This window comes from Tribolium madens, unplaced genomic scaffold, assembly GCF_015345945.1.
Source record: "Tribolium madens isolate multiple individuals breed KSU strain unplaced genomic scaffold, Tmad_KSU_1.1 Scaffold_96;HRSCAF=242;Tcas5.2_LG5, whole genome shotgun sequence".
NCBI lineage: Eukaryota > Metazoa > Arthropoda > Insecta > Coleoptera > Tenebrionidae > Tribolium > Tribolium madens.
In genome coordinates this window covers 1713412-1736416 of record NW_025401068.1, presented here as the reverse complement: position 1 = coordinate 1736416, position 23005 = coordinate 1713412, and the positions used below count along the sequence as shown (strand labels likewise).

At 28.9% G+C, this 23005-nt stretch overlaps 1 protein-coding gene across 2 annotated transcripts in view; it reads left to right on the top strand.

The window, feature by feature from the left end:
- Positions 1–902: 902 nt before the first annotated feature.
- The window catches only part of LOC123013911 (alpha-mannosidase 2), a 48678-nt gene continuing 26575 nt past the window's right edge, over positions 903–23005 (top strand). Inside the window, exons 1-2 of one of the 2 annotated variants that reach the window (XM_044412776.1) lie at positions 903–1113; positions 21336–21433. The gene's annotated coding sequence lies outside the window, so the exon portion shown is untranslated. The remainder of the gene's footprint in view (positions 1114–21335; positions 21434–23005) is intronic. The other variant, XM_044412775.1, reaches the window with a different exon arrangement.

Here is a 23005-nt window from a genome sequence, read left to right as displayed (position 1 = left end):
TAAATCTTTTATTTCAAATTGGTTTAACAATTTTTGGTTCTTAAACAAAATTTTTTCTCGCAAAAAACTTCAGAAACTTGAAGAAATGAACTTTTTGCAACGTTTAAAATGATGTGTAGAGGAAGGAGAGACAATATGGCTCTTGGTCTTGGAACAAAATACAGGGTGTTTCACGTATTTTAACGAGGTCTGCGCCTGTAAGATGCAATCAATAATACATATTCCAATACGAACTCGATTACAAATTTTGAAAAATTGGATAATCTTCTCTAGTTTGTTCACCCTTTCAAAAATTACAACATTTTGAGTTAGTTAGTGATTAAGATAGATAAACTACAATCATATTCATGACGTCTCTTGATAGAACAAATAATAATTGTTTCTGAAAATCTACAGTTTATGACTATTAATGACACAGTGATTAGTTTGACAACTGTCATAGGTTTCCAGAAATTAAATAATTAAATGTGTATTTTTTGAATCTAGTGTTTTGTGCCTTTTGTATATTTGGGTGCGTACATTAGGCGCAAGCCTCGTAAAATTGTGTGAAACACCCTGTAAATGAATGATTGAATGTTAGTGTAGTAAAAAAAAATAAAAAACTGTTATATTTTGTTTGCCATAGAACTATGGACTATTAAAGTAGAAAGTACATAGATGTTTTTTAATTTGACGCATTTTTGTCTAGTTATTATTTTTTTTTGGAAAGGATGATATCATAATAGAAAAATTGCATGGCTTTCATTAGAAAGAGTAAATAAAAAAATAAATAAAAAAGAGGAAATAAAATCTTCCGTAACCATTTTAACCTACTTGTCTATAAACATTTTTAAATCTCCCGCTTCTTTATATTGATTGAGCGAAAATCTCTTCTACCACAGAACCCGTCATCGTCAGTGCGCCAGTACTGTTGGTGCGCTAGTCGTACAGTAGTTCTAAACAAAACAGTTGTGACAGAGATGGCGGTGGAAGTGTACGCATTCTGATGTTTTACTATAAACATAACAATACATTTAAATAACCGCGGGTGTTAATTTCATTTCAAATTTCTTTATATTATTAGGAAATTACGATATCAAAAACAGTGCCTGAAATATCACACTCAAAGAAGAGGTAAGTTTTACAGAAAAAAGTTCTTTCTCAGATGTTTTGACCACTGTCGTTTGGGTCCCAACTTTCTAAATTATAACAAAATTTATTTCGTGTATTTTTCAGAATTAATTTTTGTTAATTTATTTATATCCAAAATATTTTTAAAACGTTTTAAGTTCAAGTTCCTGTAGTGATATTTTCGATATTGCAGCCCAAGAGGTGTAGACATAATTAATAAATGTTAATTGTGCCAAAACCCCAAAACACCAAAATAGAATGCTTATAACAGTGAAATTGACGTCAAAGGTTTTATATAGAATGTTTATTAAATTTTTTAATATAGATATATCATATAACCAATAATAATAATTGTAGCAATTATATCCCTGCTACTGACATTTTTACAAACACGTTTATGTTTGCACCTGCTGCACTTTTTATTATCTATCACTTGTAAAGAAAATTTACTGCATCATAGCAGTCTGCATGTGTTATAACTGTCAAAACTGATATCTATTATTACTATTAATTACAGCAATTTTCAAGACAGTTTAGAGACTAATTTTTAAATTACATTTCTATTAGCATGTGATGTTTACTTTTCCGTAACTATTTGAACAAAAAATCAAACATATCGATCCTGAAATTAATAAAACAAAAAGTTTAACGAATGTAATTTTTGGGAAATTCGGAATTTTAAATTAATTCAAATACTTTGAAGTTTAAACAGATTTAAAAAGCTCTCCCCGGATAAGTGAAACGACTCTTGTAAAAGATCAAAAATTTTAAATTTTTATTTTTTGGGATTCGGCCCTGCTTGGTTGAAAACCAATTTCTAACATAATTTTTTGAAAAAAAAAAAACATTATACAGGGTGTTTCACGTAATTTTACGAGGCCTGCGCCTGTAAGATGCAATCAATAATATATATTCCGATACGAACTCGATTACAAATTTTGAAAAATTGAATAATCTTCTCTAGTTTGTTCACCCTTTAAAAAATTACAACGTTTTTAGTTAGTTAGTGATTAAGATAGATAAACTACAATCATATTCATGCCGTCTCTTGATAGAATAAATGATAATTGTTTCTGAAAAACTGCAGTTTATGACTATTAATGAAACAATGATTAGTTTGACAACTACTGTCATGAGTTTCCAAAAATTAAATAATTAAATTTGTATTTTTTGTATCCAGTGTTCTGTGACTTTTGTATATTTGGATGCGTATATTAGGCGCAAACCTCGTAAAGTTATGTGAAACACCCTGTATAAGGTAAGATCCCAGGAACATGGAAAAAATGTTAAAAAAGTTTTATCTATTAAAATTTCGAAGATATGAGGGTTCAAAGTTTGCACTTTGACTCTCTGTCTCTGTTCCAACTCTGTTGGAAAAATAATTTTCCAAGTTTTTTTGCTATAGGCTATTAACAACAAGGAACCTATATCCTAAATTGTAATTCTGTTCAATGTTATTTGTAACTTTTATTGGCAAAATTTTTGTCCCTTTACTAAACAATTGTAAAAAAAACATACAGGCTGCGCCAGAACTCGCGCCCCAGAGAAAATTTTCAAGTAAGGTAAGATGCCAGGAACATGAAAAAAATGTTTAAAAAATTCTATCTGTCAAAAATTTTTGACATTTATTTTTTGACATTTGATATTTTTTATTTTTATTTAATGATACTGATGATCTTGTATGTTTTTTTACGATTATTTAGTAAAAGGACAAAAATTTTGCCAATAAAAACCACAAATAACATTGAACAAACTTACAATTTGGGATACAGCTTTCTTATTTCTTCTTTTAATAGCCTATAGCAAATAAACTTGGAAAGTTATTTTTTCAACAGAAATAAATAGAGTCAAAGTACAAACTTTAAACCCTCATAACTTCGAAATTTTCATAGATAAAATTTTTTTAACATTTTTTCCATGTTCCTGGAATCTTACCTTATATTGCATTTTTCTCTGGGGCGCGAGTTCTGATACAAGATGGTCAGTATCCTTAAATAGATATAAAGAAATGTCAAATGTCAAAAAATAAATGTCAAAATTTTTTCACAGATAAATTTTTTTAAACATTTTTTCCGTAATTATCTTATCTTACTTGAAATTTTTCTCTAGGGCGCGAGTTCTGACGCACCCTGTATATAAAACATATTATACAAAAGTGTGGCATACATGGCAAAAAACATTAAGAAAAGTTGTTCAGAATCAACATTTAGGCTCCGATATCAATAAATTTCAAAATCATCTGGCAACTACGATTTTTCATATTTTTTAAGATAATTCCTTTTTATTAACAGAAACGTCAAAAATGTATTTAGTACTAATATTCTAAATGTAACTTTTTTTATTCTTAATAAATGGACTGTGATTTGTGAATTAATAAACATAAAAAAATTAAAAATTACAGTTGACCGATGATTTTGAAATTTGGTATTCTGGCCTGGATGTTGATTCTAAACAACTTTTCTTAATAAATTTTTGTCGTATTTGCCACACAAAGGCACTTTACAAAAAATAGGTTTTTTGAGAATTTCTAAGACATACCTACTTGATTTTTCAAAACTAAAATTATGTTAGAAATTAGTCTTAGTTTTTAGTGTTAGTTTTTTTATTTTCAAGAAATTGTCAAATTATGACAAATTCATAAAGTACTATTTGTTTCTTTGGTAACATGGCAACGTAATAATGTTGCCATATGTTGGATGCATGAAGCTCGATTTTCTATTTCATTAAAAAATAATTTTATTAGTTTTCTCATAGTTGAGCGTCAAAATTTTGTAAATTTTTACTTAGAGCAATTTTATAAATTGTAAAATGAAATTATTTTTGCTGTTCTTTTAAAGATTTATTATTATTTATTGCCAGGTCTTTCAATGGACTTCAAGCAGGTGTTACACATTTAAGAATTCCCAATAACTAAAAATTCGTTAATTTTTATTTCTCTTTGGTGATACCTTTTTGATACACCCTATATAATATACCCAGTGAATTGGTAAAGTCCATTATTGACTTTTAAGTGCGAAAATTTGAAAAAATACAGGGTGATTCAGAAAAGATAATGAGCCCGACGTTCTGACGATGCAACCCAAAAAACATATTTCATTTATGTCTTGATCTAATTTTAATTATTATTTGCATTTGCAATCCAAGTTATCTTATGTTGCTCTGACAGTGCTTTGACAAGCAATTTATGATTTATAAAAAAACTGTTTGCCTACCTTTAATGTTTAATTCTTTCATACATATTGTATTGTGTTCCCACCGAAAAGACTGTCTCTATCATTCCACGAGACTGAATAGCTCTAATGATCGTTCCCTACGAGTGACATATTAAGATGATAACTTGTATTCAACTTGCAAATCCTAATTTAAATTAGATCAAAGGCGTAAATGAAATTTGTTTTTTGGGTTGCATTGCCAGATCGTCAGGTTCATACCTTATCTGAATCGCCCTGTATATACATATAGGAAATTGATAGATACTAATCTAGTTAATCATCTGAAATCATTTTCACTATACAGCGTGTCCCAAAAATAAGTTACAATTGTATTGCTTATGTTTTTGTAATGAAACGCCATATGTTACTTGGCATTTTTGAATGTAGTGTTTTTAAAAGGTAAACTTTTATTGGTCGACTTTGTTTAGTTTAGTACTAGTATCTATCAATTTCCTGCATAATTTTTTGAAAATTTTAACATTTAATAGGATTTTACCAAATCGGTGGTACACTCTGTATAATACAGGGTGCGCCAGAACTCGCACCTCAGAGAAAGATTTTAAGTGAAATAAGGAACCAGAAATATGGAAAAAAATGTTTAAAAAATTCTATCTGTCACCTTGTATATGTTTTTTTAAAATTATTTAGTAAAAGTACAAAAATTTTGCCAATAAAAACACAAATAACATTGAAAAAAGTTACAATTTACGATACAGCTTTCTTGTTTCCTCTGTAGCCTGTAGCAAAAAAAACTTGGAAAATTATTTTTTCAACAGAAATAAATAGTGTCAAAGTGCAAAATTTAAACTCTCATTCCTTCGAAATTTTTATAAATATTTTTTTTAACATTTTTTTCATGTTCCTGGTATCTTACCTTATATGGCATTTTTCTCTGGGGTGCGAGTTCTGGCGCACTGTGTATAGTCATAGTAAATAATAAATAGTGTAATAAGAAAAATGAAAATAATAAGATTTTAAAATAAATTCATTCCAATTATTATTAATTAACATTTTGACATTTTGAAATTAAATTAATCTTCACATGTTAGATCAATTAATTAATAAGTTATATCCCTAGTAGTGTATTAATAATTATGGCATTCGCGTGGTCTCAACTACGTGTTTATGTCTGCTACTAAAAAAAAATTAACGATAAGTAGGTATGTGGATTAAATAAACAAACTTCTGCAATTCTGGTCAATTAGAGCTTACGTTCAAATAGGATGTAAAATGTCAACCTTCACCTTCAAACGCATGGAATTTCCATACACGTTAGTTTTGTCTGTTTTTTTGTCTGCACTAAATTACAGTTATAATTGGAATTTCGCATCAACACTTAAATGACTGTAATTAATTCGTCACAATTTAAGAGCCATTTTTACAGCTATAACATATAAATATTAATTTTTCGTAATGAGAAACGCCATTACTCTATTTGTTTATAAATTATTCTTGCAATAATTGTAACTTGGATGTTAGTTTAGTAACATCGCTTAAACATTTTGAAAACATGGGATTAAATAGCTTGTATGTACTTTCATTGTTACCAATTACATCATTTTCAGTTTGCACTTTTAAAATAAGACTTGTTTTCCCATAAATGGAACTCAATCACTATTTGTGAAGAATACAAATGCATCTTCTTTCGAAACCTTACTCGGTACTCAACTGTTTGATACTCCTACTTGTACAATTTAGAATTCTTTTTTTAATGATGTGATAATGTGTATCATTAGTTTGAAAAGTGGACATACGTCTTCCACATGTTATACACAATTTACAAAATTGCTGAATATTTTACATGTTTTAGACTTTTATAATAGTGTTTTTACTCACAGACTGGAACGCCAATTACACATAATTTTTATTCCCAATCACTATAATAATACGCTTCCTAATCTTTTGGAGGTCGGGAAATATGTCATTGCATCTCTTGGTCGGGAGTAATTTATACAGCATTACAAAGGTTACGAGTCCATCAAATGACAAAAACGCAATCTGATTGTGAATAAAATAACTCATATTTCCCAACTGGGTTTTAATATACTATTACTCATGGGCGTCGTTACAATTTTTTTTAGAAAGCGGCAACCTCATCGCAGTTTAAAAATACATATTTTATTACAAACACAAAAACATGTTATACAAAATAGGAACATAAAACCATATTTTAGAGACAGGAGTCTCTAAAACTATAAATTGGAGTATAAAAGTGTAAAAGTTAAAAAAATATAAAAAACATAAAAAATATAAAAGTTAAAAAACACAAATCGGTAAATAACATGAACTAATAAATACTAAGAAAAATGTAACACTTGGAAATCAAAACATAAAATAAAAACTCTTTCAAAATACATTCTAATAGAAATAAAAAAATTAAGAAATAAAAGTTTTAAATTTCGTTTTTCTCAACCAAAATCGTCTATGATAAAAAAGTTAAAAAATGTTACTAAAAGAATGTCTAAAAAAAAAAGTTGCAAAATGAGCGTGTTTTTTACTAGACGTGTTAATAAAATAGCCATTTTGAATCGTGTTTTATACAAGATTTTTTCCAATTTGGTTGTGAATAACATAGGCATCAAATTCGAATTTAAAATTTGTGAATAATTTTCCAAAATCATACTAGGTCGTGGCGTTGCTATGAAAATAGTGTTATTTGTTTTCTTTATGTCACACTTTTTAACACTAGTGATAAAATAATGTCATATTTTATAACTAGTGATAAAATTAAACACATTTGACAACTAAAATGACATATCACAATGGTTGCTTTTCACAACAAAATTGGAAAAAAATAGTTTACCGCTAACTTTTTTTCTCTTTAGTCAAATAAAAGATAAAAATTTTCAATACTACAGGTAGTTTCTTTGCCCCTGTAGAACCGTAAATATTAATTTATGCAAAGCAGCGAGCCGACATGAGGCCCAAAATTAAATTAAACTTGTACAACTTTGAGTTTATTTGTATTCGTTTGTTTCTCTCCAAAGGACATTCGATAAAATTAATAATAATGAGAAAAAGTACCGTTAAACCTTTGTCGGTGCGTTTTGCTGCGTTTCATATATGACAGGAAAATCTTTAAAGCGCGTAATCATAAGCAGCCAACCTTATATTAATTGTATTTTTTACCAAATACCATTAAAAATTTTATGTCTTGTCTCTAATTTTACTTACAATTAAAGTTGTGGAATGTGAATGAGAATCACTCCATTGGTCTTTATTTAACATAAGTTGATGCTCAAAGAATTCTTTTTTAGGTTACCGAAATCGTTTCAGTTCAATGAATATTTCACGTGAAACAATATTCCAGGATATAATTAAAACATTGATGGGTCTGAAAAGAAAAGTTCAACGATTTTCTCGATATTGTTTTAATCTCGGTTTCGTTCGAATTAAATACTGCAAAAATTCAGCTCGGTTGCGTAATGATAAGGTGAATTGCCGAAGCAGAAAATAACAGTTATTGAGTCCGAATTACAACCTCCCAAGGCCGTTCATTAACGACGAGAGGGTAATCGGAAATTAAATTTGCACGAAGTGAAATGAGATAATTTCGTTTTTCTACATTGCATAACTGCAACGTGCCGTAATATAAAACTCGCAAGTCGCAATTAACTTCGTCTAATAAATTATTGTCTCAATGTGATCGGGATTAATTTTCTTCTTGTCATCGCTTTATCAAAAAAAAACAGAGCATTTTCGTCAACGTCAAAAACTTGACAGAATTTCTTAACTATGATAGATGATCAAATTCACCACCTGGGTAATAATATCTGAAACGGATTTGCTCTTGTAAACTAGGACAAATTCGTTTCGTAGATTTACGTCCAATTGTCTATTCCGTCCTCATAACTAGGACTCATTGTTCATTTGCATATCTTGCTTGAGCGAAACATGAAAGCACCATTTGTAGTTGGAACCCGATGTGGTGTCAGTTAGTGTTTATAGCTCTTGTTCTATATTCAATTTTTACCACATCTATGGCTCTTTGTTGTAGTGGATTTTACAAAGGATTTTTGGCTCTCTTGGTGGTCGTTTGAATAGATGGATTTTGTGCTCGTCTCGGAGAACCTTGATTTTTATGGTTGTAATGCATATATTGGTTTTGCTCGAGTTTTAGTGTGATTGTCCTTAAAAACAACTACTTGTAATTTAGAGAGGAATTTGCGCTATTTCAGTATGTGATTATTTATACTTTAGAGGTTTAAAATAATTATCTCAGTTTATTTTATCTTGTTTATAGGTTATTGCTTTGTACGCAAAAGGTTAAAGTTCTTGATTGATTTAAGTTCTGTACAATGTAGGCAAATATTTAATCTGTATAACGTGTCATCAATCAATTTAGGTCATCACAAGAGCAAAAATGTATTTTTTACAATGTGAGGATAAAGAAAAACAATTATTGTAGCATAATATTAGCTAATTAAAAACAGGAAACTCGACTTTGTTTACTTTTATTTTTACACATTATGCAAAATGACTACTCTATAGTAAATCTGCGAGAGGAAATCACCTGCAATGCCGTAATAACTGAATTCAGAACGTTAAAAAATGTGTTAATAACATTTCTATTAAATCAGAAACTAAGAATTGAGATTATGTAAAATGCTTGGTATAATTTTATTTTTTTCCCCTGGAAATATATTTTTGAAAGAATCATAACTACCGAAAACAAGATTTCTTATGCATACATTTATTTTATACAATTTATTCGATTTGAAATTTTGTTTCAGAAGTATATTTTTCTCTAAATAAGGTAATTTATATAAATCTTTTCGATTTTTATTAATTTTTGAGTTCTCCAAAAAAATAATTAAATGGCAACCCACTAAAAAAACATTTTTTTCTTGAAGGTTATGATCTAAGGATTACAACTATCTATTTTATATTAAATTTTTTCAAAAAGTCTTTTTTTTACATAAATTGCAATTTTGACAAAAAAATCGCATAACTCAAAAACAAAACAAAATTTCGTTCTCAAAATACGATCACATTTTTTATATTACTTTAATTTATATTAATTATTATTTTCTTGAGGCAAATGATTAAAAAAAAGCTCATTTTCCTACTTTGTATTCACCCTGTATAAAATGAATTTAAAAAGGAAACACTCAGCAGGATACTAATTTTTTGAGTCCGGCTTAGGAATTACCGGTTGTTTTCTCTTTAACATATTTTGTAATCGGACCTTTTTTTTAAACTGTCCAATTTTTAACATGAACTGGAAATTTTAATCGAAATTTTATGATATGAAAAAAATATGCACAAATATGCAATATTTTCTAAAATATGCACGAAGTTGTCAAGATATGCATTTTTAATCGGCTTATTTTAATCAAAAAACTTACAGTTTCGTTGGTATAATCCGAGCCTTAGTGATGAGGTTTCATTTACAGTTCATTTTTGAAAGTTTTGAATTTGGGTTTTTGTTTCTTTTTCTTGTACTTTGTTTATTTTCAAAAAGTCAGACTTTTAACAAAGTTACAGATAAGGTCAAAAAGACGAGAAATGGAGATGTTCACAATTTTAACTTTTGGTTATCAGCTGAGTTTTTTTAATCAGAAAATTTTTATTACACAAAGAAAAATTACGAACAATCTGACAAATTGCAATTTTTACTTTTATGAGACCTGCCCTAGGGACGGCCTTCATGACATTTAAGTAATTGCAATCAAATTTATTAATTAAACATTATAATATTAATAAATCTTTTTAATTTTTCCTTCTTTAGATAAAATGTGGTGTACTTCATGTGTTATGGAGTGTTGTTATTTTATGAGTGTTAATTTTTACTGAAGAACTTGAAAAGTTTTGAAAGTGACCTTTTTTGGGTGTATTCGAGTGTTTTTTTGGCACTTTTCTATTCCGAAAAAAAATTAAAAAGAGATGGTCTTTATCGAAGTTTTTATGCAGATTTTAAATTTGTTGTTTGGTGGTTTTTTGATCTTTTTATCATGTTATACATGAGATTTTAAATATAAATAGTAATATTTATTGCAAATATTTATTTTATTTTGTACTCAATGTTAAAGAGTGCTTTCATCAACCAATTTCAGTAGATAAAGTAATTTTTTTTATCGTCTAGTGCAATAAAGTAATTTTTATCTACTGGTTATATTTTATCAACTAATCTCAGTAGATAAAGTAGTCTTTTATCGTCTAGTGAAATAAAGTAATTTTTATCTACTGCTTATATTCAAGAAATTCTGGTTGGTGATCACAAAATAAAACGAAGTATTGTACACGACGATAAAGATTGTTTATCTACTCGTGAAAAAAAGTTCACTCGTGACTTCGTCACTCGTAAACTTAACCTTTTCACTCGTAGATAAACAATTTCTTTATCGTCTTGTATAATAAATAGCTATTAATAAATGATGTCTAGGAGGAGGCATAATTAAATATCATTGTGTGCTTTAATAACTATACATATGGATATACAGGGTGAATATAAGTATGGAACCAAGCGTTGCCTCCAGAAAATTATAATTAATGTAAATTAAAGTGATACCTATTATTCATCACTTAGTTTTGCCAAAAAATAGTTTAAACAAAAAACGTTTAGTTCCATACTTATGGATATAAATGTTACAACACCGTTATTCAAAAGTATAGTGCAGCATAAGATTTTTATTTGAAACAATTCTGCGGTATAATTACATCACCTCTAGAGAAAATTGCCTGAGGAACTTTTTACCTACATATTTTGAATAATTTCTCAAATAATTTTCCTACGATAATAAATAATAAAGCACTTCACTGGAGTGCTATTTGCAGGAACGTATGTTAATGTGTGCTTTATTCTACACAAATATCTCAAGGGTAGATAAAATTTTCACGATTCACATTGTATAATTAAAATATTTTTTTACGAACGAGATTAATTAATTCTAGATAAACTTTAAAATTCCAGCTTTGTTCTGGCAACGTATTTGTGGCAATTAAATGCGAATTTGTCTCAAACTTATGACAATTCTGCCAGATTCGTTAAGGGGCTTAACTACAATTTAAATTTAGATGATGCTTAAAATGTTTAAAGTTAGTTAAGTCACGACTGGGAAATTTGCCTTCAATCCCCTGAAGCGCAAACGGATTTTAATTTAAGTTTATTATGGATTCTTTTATTATAAGGTTGCATCTGAAGGTTTATTGATCGATTTAGTCTACCGTAGATACACATTTAACATTTGAGTAAAATCAAATTGTCAGAAGAATCCAAGCAGAAATTTATTATATTCATGGTGATGGGAAATGGCAGCTTCCATTTATGACTAACCGCTCACAATAATAAAATTAGGCACGTCAGTGAATAACTGTCCTAATGGTCAGTGACTGTCAAATAGTGTTTATTGTACAGGGTGTCACAAGTTTTAGGGCCGGCGCAAAAATAATTGATTAAAAAAGAATTTTGATAGTGTAAACGATAGAGGATTAAACACTCTTTAATTTGATGTTTTGATGTTGTACAAAATTTTTAGCGTATGGCAGTGAGACCTTAAAAATTAAATTTGGAGAAAAAAAAATCAATTAACTGAAATAGTTCCTACAAGATAAAATTCTTTGATTTTTTTCTGCGGTATTCGTGAAAGTAGAATAACGAATAAAGTTGATAGGTTTTGAATAATTGACATTTTAATATTGAAAATCTGAAACTTGGAATAATTTATGTGGGGGTTTACGGTAATTAGTGATCAGGCCAGAATTTCTTAACAAAAGAAAAAGTCCTCAATGACATTTATGACGTACCCGGGCTCTATTGTGAAGCCTTTGCTCTATTGTGAATGCATTAGCAGCACCTCATCGCAAAGTTGGCCATAAATTACCAGAATTCCCAATTTTTAATATTAAGATGTTAGTTACTCAAAATCTATCAACTTTTACATTATTTAATTTTCACAGTTACCATTAGAAAAAATCAAGAATTTTATCATGTAGAAAAGATTCAAATTAATTTTTTTTCCAAATTTGGTTTTTAGGGTCTCACTGATATACGCTAAAAATTTTGAACAATATTAAAGCATCAAATTGAAGTCTATACAGGCTGTTCCGTCTAAACCCCACATTAAAAGTATTGGGAGTTCGAATAATCATATTTGTTTGAAAATTGGTACATAGCCATAAACCATTAAGTCCTCCTAAATGAAAATATTTTCAAGATGGCGGCACTTCCGGTTATACCGGAAGTCGGTCTCAACTTTCTTATTTTAAACGAAAAGGTATATTTTTTACTGCGTTTTTGGATTAATCGGGTTATTTTAAGGGAGTTTTCATCAGCTTTCTCTATACTTCAATTTAGCCGTTTTTGAAATATTTGGAGTTTTTCAAAAATTTTTGGATCTGCACCTTCCACTTTAAAAATCGGTAACTCTGCTATTTTTCAAAATTTTGAATTCCTTTTTTGGCGTTTGAAAGAGAAAGCTTAGATCTTTTTTCCGGTGTTTTCAAATTTTGAAAAAAAAAATTAACAAACCATAAAATTTTAAGGTTACTTTTGTAATAATTCAAATACCCATAACTCAATTTTTCCAAATGAAATACCCCAATTTTTATTTTATTAAATGGAAGAGAATTTAATTCTACATCGATCTGTATTAACATTCCCTATACCTAAATTTAATGATTTTTAAGTTATGGTGACTTTTTGTTAAGACTGCCGATGTCAAAATTGTTTCTCAATAAACGTCGACAGTGACTTATTATTTGACAAATAGTGGCAAAATATGGAGAGTCAAAGCTACTCAAATTTAGATTTAATAAATTTATTTTGTATTTATGGAGAATGTGACAAAATTATGATGTCGTTCAATAAACAAAAATAATTTTTTCTTACTTGTTATCTTTAAATAATGATCGCATGGTAGAACTTATCAATAATAATTAAGTTTTTTTTTTGCATTTGAAAAAATTGAGTTATGAGTATTTGAATTATTACAAAAGTAACCTTAAAATTGTGGGATATGTTATTTTTTTTCAAAATTTGAAAACATCAGAAAAAGGATCTAAGCTTTCTCTTTCAAATGCCAAAAAAAAACGAATTCAAAATCTTAAAAAATGGCAGAGTTACCGATTTTTAAAGTGGAAGGTGCAGATCCAAATTTTTTTAAAAAACTCCAAATATTCCAAAAACGGCTAAATTTAGGTATAGGGAAAGCTGATGAAAACTTCCTTAAAATAACCCGATTAATCCAAAAACACATTAAAAAATATACCTTTCCATTTAAAATAAGAAAGTTGAGACCGACTCCCGGTATAACCGGAAGTGCCGCCATCTTGAAAATATTTTCATTTAGGAGGTCTTAATGGTTTATGGCTATGTACCAATTTTCAAATAAATACGATTATTCCAACTCCCAATAGTTCTAATGTGGGGTTTAGACGGAACACCCTGTATAATCCTCTATCGTTTGCACTAGCAAAATTTATTTTTAATTAATTAGAAATATTTATTTTTGCGCCGGTCCTAAAACTTGGAACACCCTATACACACGAGATGAAGCAAATCAATTTTTTGAAAAATTCTCACGATTGTTGGGGAGAAAGAATGTCTGGGCTCGTAAAATATTGATGGAAACACTTAACACACCTTAGTTAAGCAGCCGCTAAAACCCCGACTCTTATTCTAAAACTCCGAATACCGTGATAAAATAAATTCGTCTCGTTTTCGTAACGAGAAAGTTCGTTAGTCGTTTTTTTGCGCAGGTTTGAAAGTAGTGCAAACAAAAATTTTCTTTGATAAATTCGTCGCGAGTTGCTTTCATGTTTTCACGACTTGGATTTCTAGTTTTTTCTTTTTATTAAAACGTAGAATCTAATTTAAAACACACACAAATGTAAAAATAACATCGTTTATGCAACGTTGCGTAAACACAAAATAGGCTAATTTTATTTTGACTTTGTTTAGTTTCTTGTCCTATTGTCCTAGTTTTAAAGCGTGTAATGCAGGTAATTGAAAATAACTGTAGATCATGTACAAACTGCTCTTAATCGTAAAAACTAACGGCGTTTTTAGTTTTTATATCTGTTTTCTTGCCTTTGATCTAACATGCAAAATGCAAATATCAATTACCTGTTCATTGAAATTGATCCTGAAAATAGCCTAGAACAGATTTATGAGCGCTATTATACAAGGAGACCTTTTCATTGGGCATCTGCCGCCTTAATAGCGAAAATTAACAAGATTTTCAAAACGATTTTCTATAAAAGTACCTGTCTATTCATTATCAAAAAGGAAAATAATGTGAAAGAGGCTCTTGATAGCAAAATTCCTTCATTTACAGCATTTTTTTAACGGAAATCACAAATCAACATTTTGGTGAAAATATTGGTGCAGCTTTTGTGTGCTTTTTATATTTGTCCCTAGAAATTTTGTTAAAAAACTATGTTAAAATATTGACTTTTATGAATTTTGTGTGCCTGTCTGTTCTTTTAAAGTATTATAATCGAGTATCTGAGGACATACATCACTACCTAATGTTTAAAAACAGAATTCAGTGTTAATAATATTGATAGAAACACACTGCAAGTTAGTACAATGTTGTGGACAAAAACGAGCTTCTTGCTACAAAATCTTGAATGAGAAATGGTGTCTATACAGAAGAAAGGTATTTTGCAAAAGATACAAGCAGGTATTATGAAGAATGGCAATAAATTTTGTGTAATTTATTGAAATGAGCTCAAAGCTTGAATTACGTCTAAATTTCAACGTTTTTTTTTTCAGAATTTTCTGAATTTCCAAAAATTCTTAGCGATACCAAATTTGTCCCCGGTTCTGTGTTTTCGTCTCTAAATTTTTTTAGACGACTTTTTTTGCTGACTTTTAATGACATTGTTTTCGAAATATTTTATGTTTTCAAATTAAAGCAAAAATCAGAACTGCCAACTTTTTTTATCAAAGTTACCATGAATAAATTTGCTAAAGTCTTATCAACAAGAAATTACTGCCTAGGATTTAGGGATATTCGCTATGTGGTTTCTGGTAACAAACAAAAGATATCCAACGGGTAACCAACCTCAGGCATTCAAAATTACTTCTGAAAATTCTAATTACAAACAACATGACACATTTAGCCCTGGTGACATAACAGTAATTTGAAATTCAGCGATAAATTTTATTTTTGAGTGTTTGAAAACTATTGCTGGGGTTTTAATAATGTAAAATTTGTGTTTAGTATTATTTTAATTATTTATGATTTATGTTTATAGTATTTTAAAGCAGGTTTTTAAAGGAAAACTGTTAACACTTTTTCTACAAAATAAAAGATAATAAAACAATATTTATTACTCTTTAAAAACATATGATAAAAGTGACCATATTAAAAAAAAACATTTCAAGAATGCTGAATTTTATGGATTTTAAGAAATTTTATAAATTAATGTTTGAAATGGAAATAATAAAATTTAACAATTTTGAGAAATTTTAATTCTGCTATAGTACAAATTTTAAATATTTTTAAAGAACGACATCCTGTATGTACATACATACTTAATAGATTTTAGACGTGATTTTTTTCTAACCAAAGAATTTTATCATCTTTAATTCAACAGGTGGGGCCTTAATACTTTGCTAAATTATGACCAGTTAGGAATGTAAGCATTAGTTACAATATATCAAAGCATTATACAAGCTTTCTTGTAGTGCATCCCTGAAATGATAAAAGCGCTTGCTTTTGAAAGGAAAGAAATCCGTATAACATTTAAAATTAACTAGGCATTATTGCAAAGAAGAATACCTATAGTAAAAACTTAATTAAATAATTTTTATTTCTCTAGTTTGTAGGAGGGAAATCAATTTTGTAATTGTTATTTTGTAAAAACTGATTAATAATCTCAAGATAAGATAATATTTTCGACACAAATTATTAATTTTCCATTATTCTCTTTAAATTGCTGGAAACGTGCAACTTTTTTAATAATAAATTTGGAATCGAAAATTTTCTCTGTGAAATAAGGCCTCTAGCGTGCATGCATGAGAATATCATCGAGATCGATGCTCGCGATGATGGGCCTTTAGGGTAGCAAGTCGCATTTTAGCGGCCATTTGTTGGCGTACAGCAATATATAAAAAATGCAAAGCATACATCATACAGGCGCTCTCATATTGAAGTTATTTAGCCTGTGGGACCGCCAGCAAGTCTGGAGAATGCGAGCAATCTGCAAGCTACGAAACATGGGGGCCGGTCAGTAACGCACGATCAAAACCCGCTCGACAATGCCGAAGAATTGCAAGAAACACGGCGGCGGCGAAAACACACAGAAACCAACATTTGTTTGTAATGACATGGCCTAAGCGTGGACGTGGTAAAAAACGACAAATTGACCTTTTACCACCAAAATTTGACAGACACCAAAAAAACGCCTAGATTTTTAATTGCAAAGGTTCTAGTAGTAATTAATCTTATGAGACTTTCCAAGATAAAGTAGAGAAGATTAATATTAACTTCAGCAAAGATAAGAAAGTTGCTACCTGTATTCGTATTTTGAGTTTAATCCTCTTTGCTTCCCTCGTTAGAAGTTCGACTTCGAAGGCTACACCAAGTCAAAAGTAAAAATATTCAAGTTTTAATTGAATCGATTTTATCTTTATTAATTTAGAGGTTGTACATACAGTAGAATCCTTGTGGAGTATTTTTTCTACGATTTCTCTTTTATTTTCAAAAAAGAACATGCACAAGTACACAGCATTTTTGTTTTACACTCGTCATTTGCCTTGTTGTTTAATCCTTTAATAATAATGAATTAGTGGTATAGTTTTATCAAGACATTATAAAAAAAATCAGCCTTATTTCAGTAATAGCTTATTATTAACATGGCTTTATTAAAAATTTCTTAAAATACTTGACCTTAATAACAATTACTTGAAAAAGTATTAAAATATTTTTTCTAATTTGCGTTTATAATACGTTTATTAACGTCTCCAGTAGGAGTCGTTTATGGCTGTCTATAAAAGCACACTGTATTTTAATGAATTTAGGGTTATTTAGTTTTTGGATGCCGCTTCTGACTTGTCAGGTAACAAATTTTGCGTTGTTGTAATAATAAAATTTTGAGTGGGTTTTAGCAAAACGTCCTTACTGTAACTTCTGTTTGCATTAAAACGCTTCACGATTTTTCTGAATAAATGACGATTTTTACAAAAAACATTAAAAAACATATACAGTGTGTTTAGAACTCGCGCCCCTGAGAAAAATTTTAAGTAAGATACCAGGAACATGGAAAAATTGTTTAAAAAATTCTATCTGTCATAAAATTTTGACACTTATTTTTTGACATTTGACATTTTTTATATCTATTTAATGTTACTGACAATCTTGTATATGTTTTTTTTATAATTATTTAGTAATGCTACAAAAATTTACAGCTTCCCTGTTTCCTCTTCTAATAGCCTGTAGCAAAAAAACTTGCAAAATTATTTTTCCAACAAACTTCGAAATTGTTATACTTTGCTAGAATTTTTTTTAACATTCTTTCTATGTTCCTAGTATCTTTTCTTACATGGCATTTTTCTGTGGGGCGCGAGTTCTGACGCACTCTGTATAAAAAAATTGTTACAGTGCAAATTCCTAATATTGTAAATAGGTTTATTTGTTATACCTTTTATCAAACATAAATAAAGTACCTCATCGTGTCATACGAAACTCCTATTACGTGACACTACACTGCAAATTTTAATCACATATGTAATATTCCTGAAAAATAAGACTTACTCTAGTCTTTTTAAAAATACTCTCAAAGGCTTCTGGTTAACATGTAGATCCGAAATATAGATACTTTTTCCCACAAATAATGTTTGTTTTATCAATTTTTAAAAATACTGATGCTATTTGTGACATCACAAATGACAACACGAAAAATCAGAATACATATTAATGATTATTGTTATTTATATTTGAGCAAAAATTTTTAACGAAAATTGTCATTGTCATGGTAATTTTAATAAAGGAAGTTGACAGTTCTTATTTTTGATTTAACTTGAAACAATGCCATTAAACATTAGCAAAAAGACGTCTAACAAAATTTAGAGACAAAACACAGAAACGGAAACAATTTGGGTACCGCTAACAATTTTTGTAAATTTGAAGACGAAAAATGTGGAAGCAGTAGTTAGAAAAATACCACCCTTAAAATTTAGACGCAATTTGTAATATTTTCTATTTTTTAGCGGTAAATTGACGAGAATACAAAATAAACGCAAATGAGAAAGAATGCAATTTAATAATTAGTGACAACATTTCAGCACGAAAACAATCATAATTTTTAAATAAAACAAAAACAGAATGCAAATGGAGCTATGGAGATACGCTGCTAAAATTTACCAATTTACCAATTTTTTCACCAATATTTTAACTGGTGATTTCCGTTTAAAAATACACACTGTATTTGCATTTGAGCAAAAATATTTATTATAAATCGTCGTTGGTTTTTAAAATCTCCTTTGTGGCTACATCATATTGTTTCAGGAGAAAGAAACAGTAGATCGTTTTACAAGTAAAGAAAACAGAAGGTTTACCTACTAGTGAAAATTGTGTGATTCACGAGCGAGAGCGAGTGAATTACATTTTTAGCAGTTAGTATGGTAAACCTTCAGTTTTCTTACGAGTTGAACATGCAATTTTTTTGTGTACTCAATGGAAAGATTTGAATAAAGAAGTACTCCTAATTTTTTATACAAATTTCTTGTTTTAATCAAAGTTGTGTTTTGACTAAACATGCGTCAAATATGAATCAGACAAAGCTTTGCTCAAAGATTCCCCTGAAATATTTACAGAATTACAAGCAGCGACTTCAAATTTACTACCTATAAAGTCAAGAGAGAAGTGTATCAAATATTACGAGATGTTTTTTAGTTGAAGTATCACGAAGCTTGAAAAAAAATGTGACTACGTTGCTAATAAGTAAAGAGTTGTTAAAGTGGCACTTTATTGATTTCTACTTATTAAAATGAGTGTTTAGCATTGAGTACCTACATAAAAAAAAACTATTTCAATACTAATTTATGTATTATGTCTGGTTACTAAAAAAAAAATTGTTTTGATGAAGGATACTAATATAATTTATACAGGCTCTCTCAACTAAACTAAAATTTGCATCTCCTAAAATCTCCGATTTCGTCCAAGAAAAAATGCTGAAACAGGTCAATTTTAACATAAAGGGGGACCAAATTTTATCATGGTTTCAAAGTTTTTATCAAAACAAAATATTTTCAGTTTTAATAAATAAGATTATTCTAAAATTTTATCAATGTTTCAAAGTTTTTATCAAAACAAAATATTTTCAGTTTTAATAAATAAGATTATTCTAAAATTTTTCTGCTCATTGTATAATATTTAAGTTGTTATACAAGTATTTGTTAAAATATGCATTTTTTTTTTTTTCTATTTTTATTTTCAAAATGCAACTTTGCAAAATTGTTTTTGGCAATTTTTTATGCGATACGGTTACCATCACTGACTGCTTATAGTGTCGTTTTTAAATGAGAAATTGAGGATATTTCATCGAAACGAATGTAAATTTGAGTTATTTTCAAGCGATTTAGGCACTGAATACGTAAATTGTTATCACTTATCAGTTTTGACTGTCAAGTATAATAAAGGGCAATTTTTTAAAGGTTGTGCACAAATTTTGAGAGATGATAATAATAGAACTGGAAGCAAAATAAATGAACTTACTTTATCCGAATGTTTATAGTTTCTGAGATATAGGGAGTACAGCGTCGGAAAATTCATCAAAAAAATGCAACCATACGAAGTTTTTACCTTTGTATTATTGTTTTTAATATGAAAACAATTTTTCATTACTGTTTTTGCTAATTTTAAGTCAATTTTTAAGCAGTGTAATAGATTTTGAAGAGCTACTTCAGAGATCATATTTGTTTACAATTGGGTGGTGAGCTCCAAATTTAAATTTATTCACTGATCTTAATAATGTCTTATAAACTATAAACGTTCGGAAAAGTTAACTTATTTTTGTATTTTTTATCTTTTACTGTCACTTCCTAAAATTTCTGCACAACTACTAAAATCACCCTGAACAATTTAAGAAGCGCTCAATAGAAAAAATAGTGTACAAAACACGTGTTACAATTTACCATTGTACTTGTGCCGAACCCTCCACGACTCGTGCACAAATTACTCAAACAATTGTTTTTTAATAAACTATCTATTTTTTAGCAATGAAAATTTTCGCAGTCACTAAGTTTATTCTTTTTAAAATTTCACGTTGCAATTTCAATAGAAATAAGAAATGTATCTTCAAATTTTATTATTCTCAGTTTTTACTATTAATAAAACAAGGAACACAGGTTGTGTTCCAGTGTATGTAAAGTTATGGACTCATGGAGATCGCTTAGACATTCACATATTAAATATGACCCCGTCTGAAACACTGAAACTGAAACTGATATTTCATGTCTCATGTATTTCATAAAATCAGACTTCAGTAATTATGTATTGAGAAAAAAGCATCCCAGTTTAAAAATGATAGCAAAATTGATTTGTTTTTTTATTTTTTCACATGTTTTATTTATAGAAATTTATTTTCTTCAACGCATTTAAAAATACACCGATCTACCTCAATACGGCGTAAAAATTGCGTTAGCTTCCGCTCATCTGTAAGAACCTTTCGCCATTCTTTGAAATTTTTGCAACGTCAGCCGCGTTTTCTCTTAATTGAAAACGCTGGGAATTGCGTGGAAACCCATGTAGTTCAATCTTTGTCGACGTTTCCCAAGTTTGTGAAGACAGAGATGGGGGTTGTAACGTAATTACAACAGCGAAATACTAGCCCTTAAAAAAGAAAAATGTGCCGATAACTTTAAAGCTGTAGAGACGAGAAAAATTCTCTTCTAGAGTCTGCAACAAAGGTGATTGATTGATAATAATAATAGGGAGGGAAAAATTTCGTAAATAAAGTCTGTTGGAAAACAAACTGTTCAAACAGGGGATGAAAATCTCGGGACTAAATTGCATGACTCTTAACATTAACCGAGGTTGACCTTTGAATTATCGTTTGTTCCAGGACCATAAAGCATTAATTTTCCGCACTCAACATTTCGCGAGGATAAATGGGCATAGGAAGAGGATGTCTAGAATTTTAAATATTTCAACGTAAAATAGGTAAATGAACATTTTATCGCAACCACAAAACAAGTACTCAAATTTATACAAACTCTGATGTCGACAGTTTCATTATAACATAAGTGTCACATCATTAAAAGCTCGTAAATTATTATACGAAGAGTGTTATTAAAAGACACATTATTTCATGAAATTATAACACATTCTATGCGATAGTTACATTATGTATTAATGCTTTATTAACTCAAGTATTCAGACTTCAGTCTCCACTTTTTACAACAGATAGTCGGGTATTTTGATGTCGGTGAATTCCTTAATTAAACCATTTCCCGGTAACCAATTAACCACAATAAACGCGTAATTGTACTAAGAATTACAAACTATTTGTTTTTTTTGCAAAATGATTTACTCGGGAATAAGATTTTTAGCGTTTTGTTTGGAGTTTAAAAAAATCCTCATTATTTTATCTTCACAATTTTATTTCATAAAAACTAAACATCATTAGCTTTCATTTGTTCTTGTTTTTATCCTTGGCGGACATTTAATACCTCCCTCACCAGGCAATGTTAACTTTATGTACAGTGTGGGATTCTGTCTTTTCTCTAGAGGCACCTGCAGCTGATCACACAAAAGTTGACAATAAATTATCCTCGTGAGGTATAATATATCTTGTATAATAAAATTTGAATGAGATTTTTGCCATTATCTATACATAGATGGTGCATTACAATTACATAAAAATGCTATTATTGCGATGAGTATGGAAATATCCTCATATATCGGTCGGAAAAGTATGACTAACTAAATGTGAAATATACTTGAGGTATACATGATGCATAAATAAATAAATTAGACTCGCTGCTTAAGTTATAAAATGATTTTTTATTTTGAAATCTGTTAATTAATGTTGTTTATACTATTTATGATAAATTTATTTAACGAATTTGTCTAATTTTTGGAAAATTGAATTTATGGCTGTGGTAATGTCATAATCAAAAGTTGGAAATACAGAATTGGCGAATGTAACTGTGATTAATTAATAAAAGACAATGCGTGATAATGATTATTAAAGGTAAAATTAACATTAATTAAATGACGAGAATAGTGGAATTTTCATCAACATTTATAATATTAAATAAATCTAAATACATACCTCATAATTGGTTCTCTCTTACAAATATATACAGGGTGAATATAAAGAATGAAACCAAGCGGTTTTTTTTAATCATTTGCCTCCAGAAAATAATAATTAATAAAAAAATGTGATCATATTTTGAGAACGAAACTTTGTTTTGTATTTGAGTTATACGATTTTTTTTCAAAATGGCAAATTATGGTTTTACAGTGGGTTGCCATTTAAAAATCAAAAAAATTGTAAAACTCCAAAACAAAAGTAAATTTTGAAACATTTTATTCTTGATAAAATAATAATAATAATTGAAGAATGATAAAGTACTATAAAAATGTGATGTTTTACATTTTTATAGTACTTTATCATTCTTCAATTATTTTTTCTAAAAAATTAATAGTTTAAGCAAAAAACCCTTGGTTCCATACTTTATTCACCTGGTATGTATACAGGGTGTGTCAGAACTCGCGCCCCAGAGAAAA